Raw genomic sequence first — 22,264 nt, forward strand, 5'->3', positions numbered from 1 at the left:
TCTTTCACTCAGAGTATTGTGCCCCTGCATTGCCTTATTATATATATGCATGATGAATCAGTAGATAATAAAGAACTTCTAGTTTTCGTGATTGCCTTTAGAATATAATTCTGTATCTCCTCTGGTTTCAATTGAATTAAAATTCTCTATGACCACGAGAGTTGAAACGTGAGATTTCAGAAAAGATCAATGGAGCACAAGGTCAAACAGGTCGGGTTGATGCAAATAAAAATCCTTTCACTGTTCAAGGTTTCTCGGATTTCGCACATTACTAAAAATAGATTAAAATCTACTGAAATGTATCACGTTATATGTATATCCTGTAAAATGTCAAAGCAATTGGAATTAACTTAAAAAAAAGACCTTTAAGAGTTGAAAAGGGACCAATGGGTATTAAACGCTGAGTAAAAAACAATGAAAACCATATGATTCCGATACAACAACAATGTAAACATTTCATTCTCTCAACTAAACTCGACCATAACAGTAAAAAAAACGTTCTTATACTCATACGATGATATGCTTCACTAATCCATTGCTAATATAAATAGCATAATTCCATTCAAGAGTTTGTCTCTACATTCTACATCCGTCTACTCACCACGGCATCGTTGTTCACACCAGTGTGTTGCCACAGTCTGCTGTTCTATGGAGATCCTTTCAATTTTCACTGAGGTTCCTGCAGATTTTGTCCGATGATCAAATAATGAGGATTTCCACGGGGTCCTGTAAAAGAATAGATACATTATAGGATAGGATAAAATGTGTCCAGAAGGCTAACGTATCCGGACTTTACTTTGAATAGCTTTGCAAAATAATGAAACTTAAAAATCATCGTTGAAAGGATGTATTTAAAAAAAATATTGTGAACTTATAAACTATCATTGTTTACAAATTCATACCTTTGAATTTGAATTAGAATTCAAGGGTATACCACTTAAAATATAACCTTGTGCCATTTGCATAACTAAGAATAGTTACGTTTCTACTTCTATTCATTGTTCCCAGCAATGGTATGGTGCAGGAGTTATTAGCCAAAGAGTCGCTTATTTTCTTGAATGCAGTACTACATGTTATCGCAAACAAATCAAATTCATCACAAAAAACGAATACCAAATTACTCAGGGCTCGGAAAGTTAACCTTAGTGGGCCTTGAGCAAAATAACGAAATCAGTGTGCATGTGGTGTATTGCTTGCTCACAAAATATATAAAAAATTGAATTTCCCTAACGACATACTTAAAAAATATACACGAAAATGGGGAATTTTGCGGTATATCTTGATGAAATTAAGTTTGACAAGTTTTTGTCCCTTATTTTTCGCATGAATTATCAGAAATTCCTTGAATACTACCTCTGTAGGCTCTTGAAAAAGTGTCGCAAATAAAATAAAAACTTTAGGTGTATTTTATTAGACTGATAATGCTCCCTAATTTTATGGTAAAAGTGCGTGTTTTATTGATAAATACCTCCGTCTTTAATGCTTCAACAAAATTTCTGGTTTTTGCAATCAATCATTCTGGGAGATGCATCTTGAGAGATACGAGCCAAATTCGTGTCACGAAAGATAGATTCGTCTCACATAACTCTTGTCATAAGACCATGATCACAGAGCAAGAATAAATACGGATAAATAATATTTTAGGACTAAGATACACTTGCAAATACAAAAAATTAACTACTCGTTGACCAAGAGCTGGCATAAGTGAAATTAGCTTAGTAGGAAAATAATCAAAGAAATAATAAAAGGCGTGACTATAGTTCATAGAATCCATGTGTGGGTGCATAAATGAATAAATAATTATATATGTATATATATATATATATATATATATATATATATATATATATATATATATATATATATATATATATATATATATATATATAATTTTGGAGTAAATTGTAGAGACGAAGAAATAAGTAGGATTACAACAATCGAAAATAAAAAAACTCAATTCAAATAGTCTTAAATCTAGGGGAATGATAAACTTACGAGATCAATTGCTATTGCATCAAAGAGTGTTCATAATACATAAAAGCATTAAATGGTAGGTAGTGAAAATAAGAGCGCCACTTTGGTGATAAAATTACATTCCATTTTGTCCACGTAATCCACGTTTAAGTGAGAGCCACTCTACCGCGAGGGTAAAATTTATGTAGTATGTGCCAACTAACTTCATCCAGCCATATCTCAGTAATATTAACTGTCTTCACGATGGAAACCAAACCAGCTTGTATGTGTGGCCTCACTACGGAGCTTTCTAATCCACCATCACCGAAATATTTTCCGCTGCGAGTCCACCCATTGTGGCGCGTGGCAGAGGATGTTCGCCAGACTATTCGCACGCCGACCCTCAATAGCCCCCCTTTGTGCCTCGCCACCCTTCTTCATAAAGTGCCATAGATATCACCCGCGACTCCCTTCCAGCCAGATGGAGAGAGGTGTGGAAGGGGTGAGTTGGGAGACGTCAGCAGGCGCGGACTGGAATTATCACTCTTAACTCCGGACCGGGAAGCACCCAGCGGGTCTAAATTTCACGTGCCATAAAGCGTATGCGAGCCTCTTCATGCCCGGTGCACGAGCCAGCACGCGCGTGGGGTGGGAGGGAGGTGCCCGGTTGGGACGTTCCCGGGATGGAGGGCCGGGGGCCCACGCGTGCACCGCGTCGCAAATCATGCAGATGCCGGGATGGAAAGGCGGCGCGAGATCATCACACCCGCCTCATCCCCCGCCCTCACCCCCGCCACCCATTCCCCATTCGATGAGCGCGGGTAGCCTCACGTTTTTGAATCACGACGAGCCGTCCCATGGAGCGTGGAGATGGATCTCTCCCCCAGCCCCTTCCGCCTCTTCTCTCTATGCACCGTAAATGGGGCGCGGCGTGGCATGGAGCTCGTTCCCTCCGTCTGTCTGTCCCTTGCTGTGGCCGTTTCTGAGACTGATAACGGGAGAGCATTCCGCCCGGCTCGTGCCGCTGGCGTGTTGATTACTCGCGGGTGGGGGAAAAAAAATAAAGGCATCTCCCGTGGAGATAACAAAGTAGCGCCTGAACCCGAAGCAAACGCAACTTTCACCGTCGTGGAGGGAAATGGCCATGTTCGGGATTTTTAGTTTTTTTCCGTAATGCTTGGAATATTCAAGTTTAAAATTACACCTGAGCTACTAAAACTTTGCGGTTAGTCTCGTGCTAAAATTTCAACATTTAGCTTATATTTTTATCACGCTTGATACCAAATTAGTCTCGTCCACTACAAAGCACCAAAGAATTTAATAATACTATTTACATATACGACGTATATCAAGAAACATTTCTCAGTTGATAAATCATGAAGATGACGTAACACAGCATATGATATCGTCGGAATAAATGCATGCACCATTGACTGCGTTTAGGTGGAAAAACTAAAAATTTAGTTATTCACGCTATTTTCACCCTCTTCGGAAATGTGAACTGGTATGGAGCTCGTTTCATTACGTATAGTTTAATAAATAAGTACAAGGCTTTTACAGTTTCCCCTATAATCCCTCTACTATCAAACGAACAATAAATCTCCAAAGGCAGTAGTAGCTACACCACTTCTTCCGTTTCTCTAAGAACTAAATATTCCAGCTTTTAGAAGTTATGGTTAGTTTTTGATGAAACATGTATATAGAGGCCAATAGAATAGCAATTTACAGTTTTATAGAGGGCTGAAAAGATGAGGAAAAAACAAATCATTCCTGGATATGACGTTTCCTTTCATGGAAAATAGAGAAAACCACACTAACTCTATTCAACCTTTACTCATTCATTTAATGAATGAGGTACTTACACGCACTCTTCATCTGGCTATGATTACAACCCGATGCTTTCTTTACAGTGCTTCTTTTTATATTTTATTATTTCTTAATCCCTCAACTATTCCAAAAAAAATATCTCCAAGGTCACGCGGCTTTCCTTTTCTGTAAAATATATCACTTAGCGTTTTCTATTCCTATAATTTTGGGTACACACTCGTTCGTCGTCATTTCTTCCAATTCAAAATCATCGTCCACCTTAATCAACGGTGAATGAAGTTTGCTTTTCTTTCACTGCTTCTCTGTGAGTTTGGAATTCATCACATATTAATTCTTATCTGCTGGCAGATTTTCTCTTTTCTCAATAGTTTCATGTTAACCATGAATAATTGAGCCTTTTCTATTTTGCCAATAGGATCACTGAATCTTCTACCATTCCATGTCAAATTGCCTCCATATTTGATTGACATTTCATTCTCTTTATTCCAGCGTAGGCTGAATATCTTCCACATATTTCCTTTTGTAATTATCTCCGCATCGATTTTCATATTTTATCAAGTAACACATCCCTTGAGTTCAAGATTACCAGCGTCTCCTTAATTCAAGGCTATTTATACGATGCCTTTGTCAACTCGGAGAACGCTTATTTCTTCACCAATCTCCTCCTAACTGTCGTTCTCATTCCTTATCCTTGTTTTATTAACTGTTTTTCATTTACTCCCTTTATTCTCCTGCTAATTAAACCTTAGCAGTTCCTTAGATAGGCTATATCTCCGTCTCATTCCTTCAGCCATGCTCTCTTTTTTCTTTTGCTCTGCCTATGTAATCCATTCCAGACTTTTTCTGTAGTTTGTTTTCTAGACTCAGTTTACATGCGCGGAATTATTATTATTCATGGGCTTAACCACAATGCATTTAAATCCTCCAATTAAGGGTGAACATTAATGATTTACTCGATGAACGTCTTTAGTATTGAACTTCAAAGTTAAAGAATTGAGACTTTTCTGCAAAAACGAAAATTTACACTAATGGCTTGAAATGAAAGTAAGATCGCACGTATATTTCATATTTTTTCATATAAAATTTGTATGATGGGAGGAAAGATCTATATAAGTTATAAAGTTACTGATGTTTCTTCTCCCTACAAAAAGCCATTACGCACTTCCTAAATTTGTCACCCACGTTGATGAAAAAAGTGACTAGGGGACGAGAATTGGAGAAACCCCTTCAGCGACAGCTTCCTCCTCAAATAAAAAGTTAGGCGCTTCCGGAAGTGTTCAGTATCCATCGAAACTCCAGCAACCATACCCGAGTACTTATGAAAGGATACCCAAGGCCGACGAAATATCACTTCCACTCTCGTGTCCTCTCGCTTTATTTCCGACGCCCGACTATCCGAACATTTTTTTCCGTCAAAGAAAAAGTAGGAACGGATAAAGAGAGAGAAAGTGAGGGAGAGAGCATCGATACGCCTTTTCGTACCAGTGGGAAGAGAGCCGGGGCACTCCGTTCTGAATAAAAGTAAACGGGTGTCCGCATGTTTTTTCACCGATGGTCACCCCACTCCCCACCACCCCACTCCCCATCACCCCTCTCCCCCAATTCTCTTTCTCTCCCTCTCCGGTAGATTCGAGTAACAGCGAGATTAAAGCCGGAAATACTGCGGGGAATACTCTCCGAATCTCTGTGCTTGAGGCAGGGAATATTTTCCCTTTCTCTTTCCTAATGTTTGTCCGCCTCACCATCTCATCCATTCCCTCCGTGAGAAGAGTGGGACCCTTCCCTTTAGGGGCTCTTATTGGCCGCAATATATTCCATTTCCCATCTCTTGAGGCCAATTATTTTGTCCAATATAGCAACCGAATTGGACTCAAGGTCTCTTATTATTCGTGAAACGACCAACGCCACCCCAATGGACAAACAGGAATATTCTATTGCATTTCATTTTATCCATCCCTATCTCCCTGTCTCTCTTCCTCTCTATCTCTACGTATCTCTCTATCTCAATATCTCAAAAAATTCACTTTATTTTCTGGTGTCATAATTTTCTTTATTACTTTTAAAGGACCCCGTGGGAGGTAAACCGCTTACTTTCTAGCTTTATGGTCTCCCGCAAGGCGAATTCCGGAGCATATTACGACAGAGATTAAAATTCCAAACTATCATTATAAATTTTTCCTCGGCTCTTTTGTCTTCACTGCTAAGTTTTCGGGAGGCGAGAATCAGTAAATTACTGCGGTCTGGAAGGAGGTGGGAAGAGTAAAATATTTCTTGGCTCGCGTGTGTAAAATACCAGATAATATGGCGAGAAATTCTCATAATATAGTGGGGTATAGGTAAATATTACAGGGGGAAATAAATTGCCGGTTTGCATCGACTTAAAAGATATTAAGAGGTTAGCTAGTTAATTATGTCACTTAAAAAAAGAAGAATAACTAACATTATTTGTTTAAAAGCATTAAAATACATTCTGTGGAGTACCATTCTTAATTGGTGAAAATAGTTAAGCTGAAAATAATATTCATTAAATTGATTGGTGATATTTTCATTTACTTTGTCCAGTAGAAATTTTGAATACTTTTACCGTTATTGTAAACGTGCATAATTGTGAAGTTATATCCGCGGAGTTGTTTAGCTTGGTATTTAATATTCATATCGCCGCGTTTAATTAGTATAAAAATGTTTGCATTTGATGAATTCTCTCTAAGCAATTTAGTGATAAAATGGTTTTAATCACCACCCATTTATTTACATTAGGTCTCGTCCCGAAACATAAACTTCGATTGCCTTTATATGTAAGGTTGAAACTACATTTAATAAGAATAATTAATCTAAACATTTTTCATAAAAATTAATTGGATTTTCATTTCATCGTTTGTGGAAATATATTAAGGCTAAATTGTAACAGCGATAAAAACTCTATAAGTACTTGCCGTTAGCATTTATGTAGCACCTTTTTATGCAATAGGTAAACAACAGTCTGCGAGGATAGCAATAAAGGTAGATTTAAAATATAGAGCCCTGTTCAGTTCCAATCGGACAGCGAAAACAAGAAATTTCTCGTCATTCACCTTAAAAACACAATTAATTTTTTGAATAATAAATAAATGTTTTGATAGCTGTTTACGGAAGAATTGAGAGGAAGGTAATAATTATTATCCTCTCCAACTGCTCAAGGAAGAATGCGTATAAAAATATTTGTTCTAAGAATAATTGGTTTCATGCGGACTAGTTTATTCACAACTTAGGTTTCGTCCCTAACCAAAATGCAAAAAGGCAAATACTAAATTATGGAGTAATTGAGAAAGGAACCAAATAGAATTTTACCCTTATATAGCAGGGGTTAATAAAGTTATGTTAATAAAATGTGCAAGACTTGGAAGTTATGATGTTAATATTGGCTGGAACTAGCATCTACTTTGACATTTTTTCATATAATTTTCAATTTTCCTGTATTCATACGATTAACGTGCGTAAATATTAATAATATTGACATACACCGTTGTAGTATTACTTTTCTAAATACATCATAACATTAAACTTGTCTTTGACTGAGAAAAAAAAATATTTCCCACCGAGGCAAAGTAAATAGAACTCCAAATAAAAAAATTAGAATGCAAAGGTAAGGAAGTATTCAATATGAGTTGAATATGTCGAGAAATGAAATTCCAATGCTTCCATGCGAAAAAAAGGAATTTGTTACACTCTGTCACCTATTAATTCAGTAAAACTGTTTGTTACCTTCCTATTATACATGATGATACGCAAGAGTTATTATAGTCTATCAAATTAATTTTTAGCACACCCATGAAAACTGCCTTATAGTGACAAACGTACTAAACTTGGACAAGGTTATTGAACCAGTAAAACAAATTTCTTTGGCACATAATAATATTTGGCAATGCGGCATGGGCACCATATAAAGCAGAGAAATTCATTGGTGTAGCGAAAATGTGGTAACTTAAAATGATTATATAGATCCAAGAAAAAGGTGGTAAAAATGTCAGAATTACAAAGAATCGCAGCACCGTACTTTATGAAACAAATCTATATCAAGCACCTAACATTCATCTGTCAGATTTAGTTTTGGCCAATGACGCTTCTTCATAAAATCTGATTTTCCCAAATTTATTGATGACCAAATATCCGTTTAGAGTTTACTTAGGTAAAATGTCGCATATTTTTGCAAGAACAATCAAGAGATTCTGTCATCTATTCATCACTCGATAAACCTGGATATTTTTCAACGGAATTGCGCGGGGAGGAAGGTCCGTCTGGTTTTTCAACAGGTAAAGATAACCCCTTCGAAGGGGAACACGCCCCTTTTTCCAAAACCGATTGGTGTTCAACGTGGGTAGTAAAGGGGGCTCTTGTCGTACGAACCGGACATGCGGCTGTGAAAGCGTACGACAAAAATCACTGGCCTCATCAATCGCGGGGGAATTCATTCGACTCCGCGGCAGAGAGGATTTATAGCCCCCCGCTCCAAAGGGAAGCCGGGGAACTCGACCGCCTTACAAACCACCCACACCACCTCTACCCTTCTTTCGGATCCCGCATTTCCCGCAGTCGGAGGTCGTGTATTTAACGCGATTATTGTGTTATCGAGTGTTGGACGCTGAAGGGGATAAATGAGAGAACGGGATGAGTTGGAGGGGGAAGCGGTGGAGGAAATGCAGATGTAACTACGCTGAAACCTCCCACGGGTTAACACAAAGGGGACTTAACTCCCAACAACGAAGAGCGATCAATTTAAATAATGCCCTACTCCCTCACCTTCCCAGTTTCTCTATCCCTCCATCTCAATCACGCCCAACCCCTCAAAAAAAACCATACACACACCCTCAGAGACCTTCACCGTAATGCCTTTCTTCCTAAAGTTTCCTCCCACACCAGATTTCCCGTCCTTTCCCCTCTTGCGAAAACAAAACTCCTTAAAAACCGTCCAAGCGAGCCACCTTTGAAGAGGGCCATTCGAAATAAAATGAGTTAAAATCTTGGCTCGCATTGTTTGAAGTTCTCTCTATACTACTTTTACGGAGGTGGAGTGAAAATGCATGGAAGTAGGTTGGGAGAGAGAGAGTAAGAGCGGACCGGGGGCATTCATATTTAAGCCCCTTTTGTGTTTCGTTAGCGAGTTACCGTGCGTTTTTATTCCTTCCTTGCCCGCACTACTTTCCTCTCTCCTTTCTTTTCCTTCGTCCGCCCTCCAACTCTTCCGCAAGGACCTCACACACACCCCGCCCCTGCGTATTTCCCTTATCCCTTCATCCTTCTCCTCAACTTCCCTCTTGTCTCCCTTTTCTTTTTCTTCCAGGGAATTAGCGCGGCGAGGGTCTATTCGCTTACTCAAGTTCAGGAGAACTCTAACCCAACTCCCAAAGTGGAGTGTCGGTGGTGTGGGGCAAAGAAAAGGACGGGGGCTGGATGGGAGGAGGATCGTAGGTGGAGTGAGAGGGGCTGTGTTGATGGAAAGGGTTGAAAGGGGGTTTTCGGGGGAAGGGGTTGTTGCGGACATCTCGACGTTAGGGCGGCTTCGGAGGGAAAATAGTGGGGCATCCGAAAGGTGGAGGGGGCGGGGAAGATATTTAGGAGCGCAAGATGGGGGAATTACGGAGGGCAGGGTCGGTGGAGAGGACGCGGAAGGGGGGGGGGCACGGGATGGAGGTGTGGGTGGCGCCGGGGGCGGGCGTCGCAGGTGAATTTGGGTGGTGAGGTGAGGGGAGTCAGAGGCCTGTTTGGGCGTCACAGATTCTGGGCGCGAGGAGGCTGTGTTGGTGTGCCGGGTGCTGATGTGCGTGGCGTATATTGGGAGGGCAGAGCGTCGCAAAATTTCGACGCGAGTAAACGTAAAGGGGACAGAGGGATATGGGCACCGCGGTTCTGACTAATCAGCGATACAGGGCACAAAATCGCTTCTTTTATTTACAGGCACAAGGATACTGCCTAATATCTAACGAAACAAAAAATTCCAAACTGTATCAGCCTAAGAACCATTTGACCATTGTTACGATTTTTCCCTGTAGCAATGACGAAGCAAGGAGACCATTCACCATCACCCACCAATTTGCATCCAGACGATTTCAGGATTCGTTACCAGTGTTTAATTTATCACTCTGGTGGCACATCATTTCTGTGGGGAGAACGTTTGCCTACCAACAAAGAGTTCCGGTTTCAAAACCTTATGAAGTCTCTGGACACTAAATTAAAGATTTCATCCAATTGGTGTGGATTTCTGACTACAACATTAGACTGTAAAAAGTGGAAAATGGTAGGTGGCAGAGGAAAACGTAAATTTTAAATTGACGAGTATGTTGGTATAAGATGAGCAATCATAACCAACGTTTGGGTTGCTACCTCTTCATATGATGGAGTTAGATTAGTACCAAGTTAACTACACGAATAAAAAGGTCATATTTTACTTATTCCAAATTCTTTTTTTTTAACTTCATAACTGATCCAAAAACAACCTTATTTTTCGACCGGAACAGCAGATTTTAAGCAAGAGTGTAATTTTCACATATTTGTATAACATAGAGTATTTGGGATCCATTGGAAAAAGTGCTGCAAAAAATATTAGATTTAGTTCAGAAAAAATCCTCCAGATTCGTCCACACTTATTACGATAAGAAGAATAATGTGAAAGGCCCTTTAGGATAAGGCTAAGGAAAGTTAGGCCCTTTGGAATAAGGCTGCAAGCCGCTTAGAATGCGAAAAGAACGAGCGGAACTTAAACTTTTAGCAAGGTTGAGAGCACCTGAATTGAGCAATGACACAGAGGGAGTTACATGTATTGCGGCCCCACAACATTTGGTTAAGTTAGACCAAAAAGATAACACACGGTAGATAGACTGACCCCAGTACAGATACTTATAGACTACTTTTCTTTCCTCGGACACTCGCGAGTCTTAATAGTAAGAAATCAAAGTCTACATTGAAATAGTTAAGACACATTAGATTTATTCGCGAGGACAAAATTAAATGCTGTATAGAAATCAGGTGTATCCGTAGGTGAATGTGCATGTGTACATCAGTTGCTAGCAAATGAATTTGCATGTTTGTAAATTAAAATGTGTTTTGATTGAATACAATTTCCATATACGTCCATATGGGTGTGAACTGGCATGCATTTTTTAGTTTTGCATGTCGTTTTGTTTTGTTTTACGGGTGGGGGCCCAACACCCCCCGCCACGCGACCTTGCTTTGGATGGTAGGTTGTTGAGCGGATGTAGATGAACATAAGCATTTAAAAGGTATACTCTTCCCCATATGCTTATATGGAAACTAAACTTGTTTATGCCTAAGTCAACAAATACCGACTAAATGCGGGTTGGTAGTTGAGATTAACTTTTGGTACACCTAGCATTAGGAACGTGGCCATGAGTAGCCTGTGAATTAGTGAAATGGATGGAAGAAATCTGGTGTACTTCCTAAAGTTTTAGATAGAAAAGTTATTGGAGATGATAGGGTGGACCAAGGAAGTAACTGTTTAATGCGGCCAAAAATACTCTCAAAACCAGGAATGGAAAACATTTCAGAAACAGAGTAAAACCTATGAAAAATGAATGAATATGACAAAAGCTGTAAAAGTTCCGATGATTATGGCTGAATTGCTTAAAATAGTAAAAGGCAGCGTTGTTTCTGCCAAGGTGAATGATTTTTGCAATTTGAAATTGTGGCATTGAAATGAGCTTTCACTTGACTCCTCCCAACCCTTAAGGAAAATAAATGAGAATAAGTATGACGGAATTAATGTAATTTTCCATTAATATCAAATTCCCATTTAATATAATTTGCTATCTTTCATGCTGTCTCTTCGTGCGTAGTGCATGCCTACTGAGGATACACCCCCTGCCACCCACCTTTCCGGTGGCTTGCAGGGTAGTATGTAGATGCAGATGTATGATGATGAAAATTCTTCCCATCGAAAAGGTTTAGTCTACCCTCCTCACCTGCGATGGACACAGATGTGGTAGTTGCTCCTAATCAAACGTCATATGATACTGTAGGTATCCAGACCGGAATGGTCACACGGAGACAAACGAACTCTATGAAAAAAGACTCCACGAACCAGTGACTATACTCGGAAAATTTCGGCGAACCCACCAAAAGGTTAACCGTGACGAGAGACCGACCTGTTTCATGTAAAAGTGGATCTGAGTTAAAAATCTTAGTGCTAAATATTCAGTGCTTAAGTAACAAACTTGTGGGTCTTGAAGCAGTGACTACAAGTGAAAAACCTGACATAATCTGTATCTGTGAACATTGGCTAAAAGGCGTGACTGTATCAATCCCAGGTTATGTAATTGGTGACGCTTTCTGCCGTCAAAATCATCAACATGGTGGTGTTGTTATTTTTGTCAAAGATAGCCTAGTTTTTAATTCTATTTCACGTAACATAAGTAAACTCAATGATGAATTAACGTTTGAATGCTCGGCTGTAAGGCTTACAATGGCTGACCATGCTTTGGTTGTCCTGGTTATTTATAGGTCTCCCCTGGCTTGCTATGTGTCATTTCTCGAAAAACTCGAGAATTTATTGTATAATATAACTAATCATTCGTCCAGACCCTCAATTATACTTACTGGGGACCTCAATTGCAACCTGATGGTTGATGGTAAAGATCAAAGACAACTATTGCAAGTTTTTGACACATATAACATGAAACCACTAGTAAGTTCCCCTACCAGGATAACAGCAAAGAGTAAAACTCTGTTAGACAATGTCTTCACAGATTATCCTGAAAGCAGTACTGAAACCAAAGTATTTGATCCTGCAGTGTCAGATCACTCCGTGATTTTGTCTACTTTTTATTTGTGTAAAAATGCTTCATCATCATCATCCAGGGCCTTTAAATACCAGAGGTACATCAGTGAGTCGAATGTTAACTATTTTCGGGTGTTGCTTAACCAGCACAACTGGGTGGGGTCATTTCAGTTGGCCAATGTTAATGAAAATTTCGAAGTCTTCTACAGTTACTTCATACATTACCTAAACCTTGCTTTTCCTTACGAGCCAGTTAAAATTAGGAGAGGTAATCAGAAAAGCTGGCTTACGCCCGAAATCCACAGTATGTCAAAAAAATTGAAAACTATGTACTTACAGATTGAATCTTCTAGTGACAGCACAACATACCAGCTTTACTCCAAGCAAAAAAGAGAGTTCAGGTATTTAATAAAGCAGGCAAAAAAGGAGTATAATGATAGGCGGATTAGGAATGCCTCTAATTTCTCAAAAGTAGCATGGGAAATCATAAAAAGCAACAGCAACTTAAATTCCATGGTTTTGCCTCTCCAGGTAAATGATAACATTGGCAACTTAATCACGGAACCAGGTAAAATATCCAATGCTTTTAATAAAGCTTTTTTGTCTCTACCTAATTCCCCACATCCTGTGCCTTCAGGGCCCATGTCAATCAATAATGCAACTTATACATCAATGTATCTTAAACCCTGTGATGTGAGTGAATTATGCTATTATCTCAATAAGATAGGGAAAAAACACTCTGCTGACATTGATGGTGTGACTGGAAAGTTATTAAAAGACTGTGGAGATCTCATTCTAGCACCACTGCTAATGCTGGTGAACCAGTCCTTGGCTGAGGGCATTTACCCGAATTCCCTTAAAATGGCTAAGGTTTTACCAATTTATAAGAACAAAGGGGACCGAAACGATTTAAAAAACTATAGACCAATATCTATCATTTCACAATTTGGTAAAATTCTCGAGTGTGTTTTCTGCAAAAGACTGGTTGATTATCTTGAAAGCCAAAATGTGCTATCAGACAACCAGTTTGGCTTCCGCAAGGGAAAGTCAACTAATCTTGCTCTTTTTGAAGCTATCAATTATATAATTCAAGAGATTGACTCTAAATGTAAGGTTTTGGGAATTTTCTATGATCTGAGCAAAGCATTTGATACTGTAGACCACAGTAAGTTGATATCAAAATGTGAGCTATTGGGCATCAGGGGAGTAGCACTGAGCTGGCTAAAGTCCTATCTTGCAAATCGGCAACAAAGGGTGGCCTACAAAAATGATGGAGAAATTTACCTCTCCACCCCCCTGGAGGTCAACAGAGGGGTACCACAGGGGTCAGTGCTTGGACCTATACTCTTTCTAATTTTTATTAATGATCTTCCTGGGCAGCTGCAGTTAAATGGTTCTAAAAAATGTGTTATTTATGCTGACGATGTGAGTGCAATGACACCCAGTAAAAATTTATGGGATCTGGCTGTGGCTGGTGATCTTCTGACGAAAACTATGTCTACATGGTGCAAATGTAATAATCTGGTTCTCAATGTTGAAAAAACTCATGCAGTGGTCTTCTCATCTCTGCACAGCACAATTGATAACTCTTTTTCAACATATGGTAGTAATTTAAATTTTGTAAGTAATTTTAAGTTCCTAGGACTTCATGTAGACTGTAACCTCAAATGGAATTTCCACGTTTTGAACTTAATTAAAAAGTTAAATTCTGTGTACTACTTACTCTCCATAATAAGACACACTGTAAGTCAAAATGTGTTGATTATGTTGTACTATGGATCATTTCATTCAAGAATTTCTTATGGAATTGTATTGTGGGGACTGCCCTCTCACCTTCTCAGTGTTCTAAAGATACAGAAAAAGATGGTGAGAATTATGTGCAATGAAAATTATTATGCACACTGTCGACCTCTCTTTAGAAAGTTAAAATTGTTAACTGCACCCTGTGTATATATCTATCAATCTATAATGCTTGTTAAAAATTATAGTGCAGATTTTGAAACGAACAATAGCATTCACCTGTACAATACAAGACAATGCAACAACCTGCATGTAAAATCAACAAACTTAACCATGGCTGCAAATGGTCCTAAATCAATATGTATAAAATTATATAATAACCTACCTATATGTATTAAAAAAGAAGAGCGTGAACCAGTATTCAAGAAAATGGTCCGAGAATACCTCTCTGATAAGTGTTTTTACAGCATCAAAGAATACCTGAGACCTAATTCATAAATGTTCATTCCTTCCTTTTATCCTTGTAACACTTGTTTCTTGTAATACTTTCTATTTTTTGTAAACCATGACATGTCCTATACACTTGCTAGAGCTACTATGCACAGTGTCTCTTGGATGAATAAAATATTATTATTATTATTATTATTATTATGTACGGACTGCATTTTTCACTGATCTTTAGCATAGAAATCTTTACCGTGTTTTAGTATGGGCTGCTTTTTTCATTGATCTTTAGCATAAAAAGAATTCTACAGGTTTGTAAGCTTGCAGGCTTGTTGAAGCATATATTTTAGGACTTAATCATGCTTTTACAGGAAAAAATCAATTCATCACATTATGTTTTAGTTTCCGGTTCATGTGCCTACCGGAAAAGTATCATGAAAAATGTATGTAAATTTACACTGCAATCGTTGTATCTTACTGGCGTCTATCATCGCTAGCCGACGTACGACATTTTTTATCTTGCATCAATATTTGATGTCCTTCTTCCATGTTTGTATTGTCTTCTTACATGTCCCACGTTCATGGATTTGATTATATTTATCCTTAAAATGTTTTTCCTCATAATCTTTCTGATCCAAGTCAACATCCTGATCTGATCTCTCCTTCCCTCTCTGCCAATATTTCTGGAGCCAATGTAAACTTTCACATCAATATACCCTAAACACTGGAAGTAAACGAAAACGTTGGATCGGACGACTGTATTTAAAGATTTTTCGTTTCCACAATGCTTCCACTCCGTGAAAAACATACGGGTTGCTGCCTCCCCCCCACCACAGATATGACCGTGACGCAAACCGGACGGTTTACAATTGGAGGGGAGGAGAACACCTTACACCCAAGGTCTACTTAATCTATAGACGAAACCGATTGAAGCACGGCACGGAGTTACCCTTCATAAAGACCTTAACAGCCTCGCCTTGACGCTCATCAAGCCAGGCGGCGACGACGCTATCAGCTTGCGTCAAGGTCGATAACCGTCTCCGATTGACGACAGCATATGGATAGAAGGCAGGCACGTGGAAGCCGCGGGATTGCCGTGGATGGACGCCATTTGGGAATGCCCCCGCCTGTGAGATCGAGGTACGATGGAGTCGTTTCTCGATATGTGTGGGTGGGAGTGTGGACATCATCACCAACGCCTCCGGAATACGCGTGTATTCCACGCGAATGCCCTCACCTCTTCCCAAACGGCCACGGTAGAATGGGGTTGTCGTCGGAGGCGTGGGTGAGGCGATGACATTCTGACTAGTGCCTTGCTCACAAGATGGGGGTACCGTTCTCCCGGGATGGTCATGTACATTTTTATGGGTTGTAGTACGGATCGACGTCATCGAAATGAGTGCCTTTTAAGGCGGTGATTGCATTTGGAGGAATCGTGTGGGAGGGGAATGGACTCTGACGTGAATGGTTTCCGGAGAGAGATGAGAAACACTTCCCGATGTAAGAGGATCCCAATTTCTAACACCATAGCTCTGGATCGTTTCAAAAGTCTTTTTGAATGGTAATGGGAAAGGCCACGTTTTATGATATTGCCCCTTGTGCAGCATGAATAGTTTGGTCGATCTCTACGGTTTCCGAGGGACGATATTTAAGGATAAAAACACCAAACGGCGCACCAACACAAACGCAAAGTAAATTAATGCGAAGATAGACAACGATAAAATAGGAAACGTCTAGGCAAAGAATGAGGTTTGTAGGAAACGCTAGGGAGAGCGTGGAATTGCTCACCTATTAAAAACCCACACAGGAAATTACCCACGAAGAAAAGGGGGGTGTGAAAACCACCTTTAGTCTTCGTAAAAACATATTGGAATTGGAAGCACAAGTTATATTTTAATAACCAAAAACAAAAGATAAAAAAAATTATTACTATAATCATAATAATATTATAGAAAAAAAATTGATCAAAACATCCAAACATAATTTTTTTATATTACCGTTGGAGATCCCATACGTTCAGTACTGCAAAAAATTCATGTTTCTATTTGCATACGCATCAGCAAACTCCCATTAAAACTCTCTTTCAGGGTACGCAAAATTGTAAAGCATTAATTTTGTTTTCATTAGGAAAATTGCTACCTTTTATTGATTTATTCCATTCTGTTCCATCTATGCATACTTCTTTCGCTCAGCTGACGTGGTCATGCATGATGTCAAGCCTGCACATCGATTCTTTAGAGCTTTGTCTTGAGAGCTTCTTTGTCTACTTTTAACTGTGACTGTCACGGTCTAACCCATTTTCCTTCCATAAGGCTGTTCATTTGCTTGGCCAAACCATTGCAGTAATTTCCTTTAATACTGAGCAGTTGCTATTACATCTAATTCAAAGTCTTTCATAGCCCCAAAATGCCTGAACCTACTTCAACACTGTTCAAATCACTTATACATACCGCATTTTGTCGTTATTTATTCTTGAAATAACTTTCGTACCGACAATACTGTGGAAGTAGTGCAATGTAACCGCTATGGTATGGGCCAGAAGGTGAACTCAAAACAGGCAGGGACCATCAAGGAGTACGTTTTTCTCAACTGTAAGCCACAAAATATATTTAAAATAATTTTTTTAAATGTAATAACGTAAAATGCAATGAAACAATATTTCACTACCCATGAATGACAAGCTGTTAGTAATGATAAGGACAATGTACTAAAATAAGATGAAATAAAAACAGCATGCAAGATTACGTAATGGAAATAGAAAAATACTTTTTTGCGCAGTCGATTAGTTTACACAGATACAGCAAAAAATAATCTCAAAGGTTATTTCGACAGATATGAAATGATTAATAACTCTTAGAAAGTGAAAGTAATGAGACTCTTGAAGTAAGAAAGCTAAAATGTCTTATTAAAAGGCGATGAACACGAGGAAGTGGAGGAGTTTACCAATTTCGGTAGTGTTTTATAGAAAAAAGAGCATAGCTGTGGGGATATTGAGCAGAGATTATGCGTAGGGCGATTTGGGTGAGTTAGAATAGATGTGTATAGATCTGAAACCTGGTCTTTAAGGTAAGAGGATGAGCGTAGAATTAAATGATTTTGAGTTGTGATTATGTGGGAATACGGCGGAGAAGGTTGCAGAAAATAAGATGAACGTAAAGGATGAAGATTAAGGAGGAATTGTTAAATATGGTCGGGGTTAAGAGAGGAAGTTGCTGGGGTAAATTCAAAAGAGGCAGAAATTGTGTGGGAGGAGGAAATATTGAAAGGTAATGGGATGTTGAGGGCCTAAATAGAAAAAAAAAATATTAAGGAAGCGGAGTAGAGACCGGAAGAAAATTGAATATTTAAACGCCACGAAGGCAGGTGAAGTTAACGATGAATTGGCGAGGAAAATAATATAGAGAAGAAAAAAAATATGAAGCTCTCGCAATATTGTAGAAAATATTAATCACCACTAACCGTAAATTTAAAGAGTAGAATAGCTTTACTGAAATAAGATACCTTGATAGTTAGTTTGAATCCTTACAGCTTCATCTTGAAATTCTACAGGATTAATTGAACTTTTTAGCACGCGACCTATCTAATAGAAACGAAGCCTTATTTACACCCGCGCTTTAGATAGAACGCAAGCGAAGCACCTAATGCGGCGTTATTTGGCGCGTGTCAAAGAGTAAGCTGTATTAAGTACACAAACCATTACCAGGAAGCTTCGCCTCTCCTCCTTTTAGTTCAAAACTATCGAATGAATATTTCAAATTCTCAGACACCGTAGTCCAAACATTTCTATCAACTCACCCAAAATTTTCCTATCCAGCGACCGAATATTAGAATCCCTTCTCAATTACGCCTTATCTCTTCGTCGCAGTTTCACAGCCGCGTTTGTTTTTCTTTTAATCGGTGCGCGATCGACTATCTCCGCTCTCTCGTTCCCTTTTCACATCCCCGCCATCTCAACTGCATCTTATCACTCTGTTTTAATCGATGGGCAATATTTGATGGCAAACTTTTCGTTTCAACAACGGTACGAGGGATGAGGGGAGTCTGACTAAAAAATTAATATGGGAGTATAAAACAGATGCCGCGCCATGATATGCCGGTGGGACAAAAAAACTGCAATAATATGCGAGCGGAGGGGAGGAGGAATGGGACTGAAAAAGAGAAAGTGTACACCGGCAGAAACAGAAAATTACCCCAGTTATCGCGTTTCCACTTAATGAGGTTCTTTTCAATGTGTGGCTCGGGTGGAGGGAGGTTTGGAGTAAGGGGGGTGGGAGCATCTATCGCGTTAATCGAGGAGCTTGGTGTTTTTCAAATGGTTCTTCTCACCCTGGCGGCTCGAATGAGATACGATGTAATGAGAGAAAGTTTGTGGGAGAGGCGTGGGAAGGAATCGGGAAGGGAAAAGGATTTGACGGCAAAGGCCTTCCAGAATCCAAAAATTTGTACTAATTAGTCCGGGGGAAAGAGAGGAGAAACTTAACTAAATGATATACCTCAAACTTGGTGGGCGTTTAAAAATAATAACCAGAGTCTATTAATAAATTCTGTATACTGCGGTACTTTCTTGAAAGGTTGAAAGGTTATTCATGCGGCCAGTAAATACCTCAATGAAGGCTCTCAGAAGGAAATCAGAGAAGTAAATAGGCTTCATTTAATAATGACGGTATGATGAAAGGAAATGACAGTGGGGGACCCCAAGCGCAAGACATGAAACGGGCGACACAAAAGATATATGATCAAAAGAGTTAATAATTGGGTAGGCGCGCATATTGTGGGAGAAGATCAAACCAAATCTAAGATTTAAGGCCTTTGGAGATGATGAGTTACATATGCATATACATAAATACTACCATAGATATTTACATAGCAAATATAGTTGCGAATAAATACAGTTAAATATGACGCTCATTTTTACTATCTCCCATCTTTAATAATTTGCACTAATTTTTTGAAGTGTCAAGTCAATTACCTGAGAATTGCTCGGAGGTGAATACGTTGGCAATATTAGCATTCATTGACGGGTAGGCATTCTGGACTGTTAATAGTGATGTGAAACTTCACTTCAGTTCAAAGGCATGCCAATGAAAAAGGAGGGCTAAACGTAATTTTATATTATTTGCCATTTCTTTGCGGTGGTGATTGACTACATGTTTTGGATATGATGGTAAGTACAAGGAATGGTCATTTTCATAAGATATAGAGGGTCCGTACAATAGGTATCAGCACTGGTTCACTGTATCCTCAAATGAGCAGTGAATGGAGGTCCGACCGGTCGACTCGGTAGAGGGGTTCCCCATCACTCAGGCGCACTTTAGTTCAGTCGCCTCCAGGCATTCGTTGAGACAGGAGGTGGATTTTTGTGACGTGTGATTGTTTGTGGTGTCGTCGCGCCAGCATGGAGCGCACCGTCGAGCAACGCTACGCTGTGAAGTTTTGCATTTAACTCGGGGAATCCGCGTCGCACACCCTTGAGTTAATTGAACAGGCTTTTGGGGATGATGCCTTAAGCCGCCCAAGAGTTTTTGAGTGGCCCAAATATTTAAGGAAGGCCGGGAGCTCGTCGAAGATCAGCACCGCGTCGAACGCCCGACGACCGCTCGAACCGATGCTCAGGTAGCCAAAGTGAAAACATTTTGGACTCTGACAGGCGTTTAACCATCGCTCTTATCAGTGAAGAGACCGGCCTTTCAGTCGGAACCGTCCACACCATTGTAAGAGAGGATCTTGCGATGAGGAAAATGAGCACGAAGCTGGTGCCGAAAGTCTTGAGCGAGGAACAAAAACAGACCGCAGCTGCTGACGAAATTCGGCGTGGCAACGTTGCCTCACCCCCCCTACAGCCCCGACCTGGCTCCACCTGATTTTTTCTTGTTCCCGCGAATAAAAAGGGAGCTCAAAGGATACCGGTTCGACTCCATCGAGGAGGTTCAAGCGACGACGACATGGGGTCTCAACAGTATTCCGGAAACCGACTTCCAGCGGTATTTTGACGAGTGACAGACGGGCCAAACTAAGTGCATCGATGCAGAAGTAATATATTTTGAAGATTATTAAGTAATTGTGATGATAACTGCAATAAATTTTGATTTTTGGAGCCAGTCCCGATACATATTGTACAGACCCTGCACATTTCCTTTCGTCATAGTTTACATTTTAAATAGAAATTAATCATAGTATTAAATTATATTTGTTTAACTTACTCATTATTTACCGTAAAATAATCTCAGGCACCCTATAAAAATTCATGAACATGGTTGTGAAGCCTTGAAAATTTGTGGCGCAGAAGGAAAGCTATTCGGAAATATTTTGAAAGTAGAGTGAAATGATTATGAAAAAACTGGATCTGAATTCTTTCAAAATGACATTTCCAAGATAGAGAAGGAGAATAACGGTTGCGACTTCACCAGAAAAGTTTTCTAAAGTTAAATATTCATGACTATAATTGTAGTACTAAGATTAACCTTGAATTAAGTATACGAAACTTATAACTATGCATTGTATAAAAACCTATGGCTGTTTCTAGTTGGGATATTATAGGTGCACAGGCATAAAAATCAGCGCTCACAAATTATTCTCATATATATTCAAATTCATACTAAAGAATATATAACCAATGTACGATCAACGATGCCAAAATACGACCTAACAATCAATGTTGAAATGATTGCTTTATAGAAAAGACAGTTCGTCATAAGACAAAGTTGTGAGGTGAAAAGGGAATTTCCAAACTGGCATATGTCCATCACTTACAATAAGGTGGAAGTGGAAGGTCTTTACTCACGAAAGATGCTGTTCCAATGAAGAAAGGGGTGGAGTATCTTACTAGACCGAAGAACAACCATCCAAACGATCATGAACGACACTGATTACAGTTACGGAAGCGAGTGAAAATTTACTCACAAAGAACTGCACATGTCAAAGGTGTCAGCAGGCTGTGATCCACGACTACTGCCTTCTTTTCAGAAGTAAACATGGTGCCACCTGCAATCAAAGCCTTGTGGATTTGAAATTTTGCCTTATTCACGATATTCTACGGATTTCACCCAAAGTAACTTTTTTTATTCCTCTAACTCATAGAAACCATTACCGGGGTAATAGATTTGACTACACAAAAGACGTCATTCAAGAGGTGGGACAATATTTTTTCACGCAATCTGCCAAGTTCTACAAAGAGGGGCTTCGAAAGGTCAAGAAACGCTGGGAGAAATGTATAACTCTGGATGTAGTCTATGTAGAAAAGTCTTAAGAATAACAAATAAAAATTAAGTTTCTATCTTCATTATATTTTTAGTAATGAGTAAAATTTTACCACCTCTACGATACCCTCTCTTACTGTGCTCCCCACGAGGGACGAGGTTGTCTCGAAAAATCAGAAACAAAAGGAAGGAGATAGAACCCGGAGTCGGCAAAGATTCGACTAGAACCCCAAAAACTACACTAGCTAGACCCTGGGGGAGTGCGGAGAACAAGTAAAAGGGAGAATGGGGAGGCCGTGGTGGCGGGTTGCGGAGAAAGGATGAAGGTGTGTTTGGG

The 22,264-nt window shown here is 39.4% G+C and overlaps 1 protein-coding gene across 3 annotated transcripts in view; it reads right to left on the bottom strand.

Moving 5' to 3' along the window:
• The window catches only part of LOC139695056 (zwei Ig domain protein zig-8-like), a 614,690-nt gene that overhangs the window by 310,012 nt on the left and 282,414 nt on the right, over window positions 1-22,264 (bottom strand). For all 3 annotated transcript variants that reach the window (XM_071593662.1, XM_071593663.1, XM_071593661.1), the window contains one exon: window positions 602-726. The gene's annotated coding sequence lies outside the window, so the exon portion shown is untranslated. The remainder of the gene's footprint in view (window positions 1-601; window positions 727-22,264) is intronic.

This window comes from Hetaerina americana, unplaced genomic scaffold, assembly GCF_022747635.1.
Source record: "Hetaerina americana unplaced genomic scaffold, ioHetAmer1.1.p SCAF_6, whole genome shotgun sequence".
NCBI classification, from domain to species: domain Eukaryota; kingdom Metazoa; phylum Arthropoda; class Insecta; order Odonata; family Calopterygidae; genus Hetaerina; species Hetaerina americana.